Below are 4,965 nucleotides of genomic sequence, written 5' to 3'. Positions count from 1 at the left end.
CTGAGTTAATATCTAAACGATGTGGGGAAGGAATCTCCATTAACCCAATGGGGGCAGACGGAGCTGCTCCTCCCTTCTCAACCAAGCCTCCATTGGGAGACTGGGGACAGTTGCATTGAGAGGGGTTTTAGCTCCCCTTTTGGGGGCCAGAGTGGTAGAGGGGTTGTCCTTTCCATGAACCATGGAGCCCTAACCTGAAGCCCTCCCCTCACCCGGCAAGGATCCTAGGCCATGTGGATCAGGGCACTGGACTTTGGGATTGGCGGGGATTGACTGGAAGGGGCTGAAGGGAACAGGATTTTCCCCACCTCTGTCCTTGCGAAATTGGTGAGGTTGCTGGTGGAGCTGCTCAAATAGGAGAGGTGCAGGCCTTATGTGTTCATTTCCTAATCACCGGCCTGAGCAGCCATACGGCATTTAGCCGGCTGGCCCTAGGATTACCATAATGGAATCTTCTGAGAAATCCATGGGTCAGACCCTCTTGCTCTTGTTCTTTCTGTACCCAGCATGCACTGCTCAGTTTTCTCCTTCCTTACAGGAGACAATTACGTTTGGTAAACTGTGACCACTGTCACTTGTCCCTAAATCATGCCAAGCTCTCTGGGCTCATTTTCCAGAAGGCAAATTACACATATTAAACCAGGGATGAAAACACATCATGTTTGAAGCATTCCTGGAAGAAAGCTTTCTCTGTCCTGGAATAATTCTCACTGGCTGTTTAATGTGCCTATTAAAGATGTTGAGACTGCTTTGTGGTGTCTGCCTCTTAGAAGCAGACAAGTTTGCCTGATTTCCCTTTTTTTTGGTGACGTCAATACTGCTAGCTTGGGGAGTCTTGCCTACTTGGAGGGCCCCAGTTCTCCCAAAGCAATGATAATATGCATTTAGCCAACAAAGATTGATTAGGTATTTACTAGGAGACCAGGCCTATTTAGCATGCTGGGGATGCAGGAGTGACCACAAAACAAAATGCCTGCTCCTGTGCAGTGTCCATCGACTGAGAACTTACTAAGAGTCTAAGGTGCACTTTCTCCTTAAACCTCATAGCATCCCGTGAATTAGGTTCAACTTGTGCCAACTTTCCTGACTATCTTTGGAAAGCGCCGGAAAACCTAGTGTGTTAGAAACAAAGAGGGCATGTGGAATCTAGTCATTTATTCCTCAGGCATTTATTAAGTACCTACTATGTGACAGGTGTATGTACTCACAGAAGTCTCACAGCCATGCTGAAGTAAGAAATTAGCACCCACTGTACAGATGAGGAAACTGAGGCCCATGGAGGGTAAGCCACTTGCCCCGTGTCAGGCAGGTGAGCTGTGAGGTCAGGCAATGCTCTTAAATCTATGGTAAACAATCTCTTATGAAGCGAAGAATCAACAGAATCAAATTAAGGTCTGGATTGGCAAGCAGGTGAGGCCTAATTTGGAAGGTTCTAGATCATTGGCGTTCATTTAGGGTGGTGTGTTCCACTGCTGTCCCAGGCTCTCAGGGAATCTTCACCAGTTCTGTTAAACTCTCCTTAGGTGGGAGTGAGTCCTCCCCTTCACACATCCCCACATAGGGTCTCCATGTACCCCCCACAGCCCGTTCTGTGGGCTCCCAGGTGTCTAGGACAGGAGTTTGTCCAAAGGCAAGGGGCAGCAGGGGTCTCTCCTCAGTCCCCCCCTCCCACCTTTCTCTCCAGGCTAGGCTCCCTCCAGCAGTGCCGGTGTCTATCTTTTGAGTGGGAATCCTTGCCAGGCAGGCATGTGTGAGCCTTTGTGAAGCATGCTGAGGCCTGCCGTTCCCTTGAGTTTCTGTTGGACTTGGGAGGTGGTCCTGGGAAGGGAAAAACTGCCTTTGGGTGCCTATGAGTAGCAGAAGAGGTGGGAAACACTTCAAAAGAACATGGGGGGTAGAGGGTGGGGTGGTGGTGGAGGGTGTCTTTTGGGATATAGCCTTGCCATCCGATGAACAACTAGATGGAGGCAAAAGTGGGTGTTGGGTGAATGAGTGATAACAGGAACTCACATCTCACACACCTGTTCCCTCTACCCCACCCCAATCCCAGGTCCCCCAAAAGAAGAATGATAAGCGTTTGTTCTTTTACTGTGTATTGGGCCTCTACTGAGTATCTGGCTTTGTTGTAGGAGCTGGGAGCACAGCAATAAGCAGTACAGAAACCCTTGCCCTTGTGAAGTGGATATTTACTGTAGCCACGTCTACCTGGACTCTGTCCTTTAATCCTCTTAACAATTTCATAACCCAAGGACCCATTTTGCAGATGAAAGAACTGAGGCAGTGGGCGACGTGTCCTGTCCCAAATTTTGCAGCTAGGAAACTGAAGTACAGGGAGGCTAAATGACTTTCCCAGGGTCACAGCAGTTACGTGATGGAGCTGAGCTTCTGAACACCGGTTTAACAGGGAACCGGAGGAGGACAGGAGGTGGGGAGAGCAGCTGTAGGCTTTGCTCCAGCCATTAATTGTCAAGTCTAGCCACGAGAGAGCGCCAGCGAGCCTCCGGCCAGACACGAAGTAGCGCTCGGCCTCCTGCAGGAATACTGCTGGCGGAGGGCGGGGACGATGGCCGCATGCCCCAAGCATCTGCTGCTGCTGCTGCTCGGATTCCGCCCGCTTTCCTTTCCCTGGAACACCGGGTTTGCAGCCAAGATGCCAGGACAGGAGGAGCGGCTTTACTGAGAGGTGTGGCCTCTGTTTTCTCCCCCTCCTCCTCCTGGGCTTCCAGCCGAGGCTTCCCTGTAAAGTCTGGGCTGGACCTGAGAGGCAAGGAATAATTCCCATATCAACATCACAATGAATGGCTGTCATTTCTGAAACAGCTACTGCTAAGTTCTGGCACTCAGAAGGGACTTGCTCACCAGCGACACATCTATTTTACAGATGAGGAAACTGAGGCTCAGAGACTTTTTCTTGCTCAGGTAGGAGGCTGTTTCTTGCTCAGGTAGGAGGTGTCAGGAACTTCTTAGCTTGGACAGTGCAGTCAGGAGGTGCCCAGGTTGGTCACTTCCAGTCCCAGCTTAGGCTCCTCTGGTCATTCCTTGGTTCCCGAGGGCTTCTAATCACTCCAGTTGTTCTCCCCAAGGCTTCAGGAACTGGCTTTGCTCCCTGATCCCTAAGGATATCGCATGCCCCCCCCCCTCCTGGTCTAAGGAGGTCTTGGCAGGCAGTGAGAATTTTCAGGAGAAGCTTGTTGCTAAACTGGGGAGAAGAATAATTCAGCAGTCTTTGTCAGGGCTGATTACCGGGTCTGAAGGCGCCGTGGAATTACAATGTTATCCGTAGTACAGCCTGGTCAAGGAGAACTATGCATGAATAAGCAGCTGTGAGGGCCCAGGCTCCTCACTCAACCAGCCCGGGGAGTCAGAGAAGACTTCTTGAGGGAGGAAGCGGTATTTAGGCTGAGACCTGAGAGTCTTAGTGAAGTAAGAGTAATCAGGTGAAGGGTTAGGGGTGGGAGAGAAGATGGTTTTGTTTCTGGGGGGCAGGAACAGCCTGTTCAAAGACCTGGGAGAGAGATGGAACATGGTATGGTTTGGGGAGCAGAAAAAGATATTTAAATCCTTCTAATTAGGCCAAGGAGAGTCTCATGAATTCACCCACTCATTCATTCATTTATCAGATATTTGGATGTTTACTATGTGCCACATACTGTTGTTAGGTGCTGGTGATGCATCTGAGCAAAAGGACAACAATCTCCTCCCCATGAAGTTGACTTTCTAGTGGGTGGAGATGGGCAAGAAACAAACTGTAGTATATGTCAGTGATGAGAAATAAAGCAGGTGAAGGGGATAGAGTGATAGGGTGTTATTGTGTGGTGATCAGGGAGGGCCTCTCTGAGAAGGTGACATTTGAGCTCCTAAAGGAGGTGACAGAGGGAGTCCTGTGGATATCTGGGAAAAGCATTCTAGGCAGAGGGAAGAGCCAGTGCAAAGGCCCTGAGGTGGGAGTGTGCATGGCATGTTTAAGAAACAGCAAGTAGGTGAGTATTCCTAGATGAAGTAGGTGAAGGGGAGAGAGTGGGAGATAATTTGAGACAGATATTCAGGGGTGAGATCATGTAGAAGGCCTCATAGTTGTGGATTTGAATCTAAGTAAGAGGGGAAACCACTGGAGAATTTTGAAAAGAGGAGTGATATTATATTTCTGTTTTAATAGAATCATTTTGGGAATGTCCTTTGTTATTATGACTGGAAATCCAAAAGTACCCACTCCAAATGAATAATTCCACATCATAAAAAATAAGGCAAAATACCACCACTGAAAAATAAAAATGAACAAAAAAGGAACTGGGAAAAAGTGTTCATACTTCATATTACAGACTTCCTATTCTCCATAATATGTAAAGAGTTTCTAGGAACTAATAATAAAAATGTAAACAATTCAATAGAAAAAAATTGAACAACAGATGTCAGAATCTCCACAAGAAATGAAACACAAAAGGTTCTTTAACATATGAAAAGACATTCGACCTCACTTGTAATAAAAGAAATGAAGCTAAAAATAAGACAGATTTTGGGCCGGCCGAGTGGCTCAGTTGGTTAAGAGCTCGCTCAAGAGTGCGAGCTCTGAGCGACAGCGGTTGAAGTCCCGGGCCCGAGCTGAGCAGCCGCTGAGCTGCCAGCAGGTGGCAGGATGGCTCAGCTAAAAAAAAAAATTTTTTTTTGCCCACTACATGGGCAAAAATTTAGAAGACTGATAATGCACAGTGTGATGAGGCTGTAGGGAAGTGAACAAGCTAACATGTGGTCATCAGTCCTCCCTCAATAGAGATGCATTTGATAATGTTCATAAAAATTGCAAATGCAGTTTCTTTGACCAAGTAATCCCATGACAAAAACACTTACACATGTGTGAAATGATGTATGCACACAAGGATATTCACTGCAGCCATTTATATACTAGCAAAAAAAATTGGAGAGAGACCCAAAATTCATCAGTACAGGATTGGTTGCATAAATTGTCGA

This window comes from Hipposideros armiger, unplaced genomic scaffold, assembly GCF_001890085.2.
Source record: "Hipposideros armiger isolate ML-2016 unplaced genomic scaffold, ASM189008v1 scaffold_298, whole genome shotgun sequence".
NCBI classification, from domain to species: Eukaryota; Metazoa; Chordata; class Mammalia; order Chiroptera; family Hipposideridae; genus Hipposideros; species Hipposideros armiger.
This window is presented reverse-complemented; position numbering follows the sequence as displayed.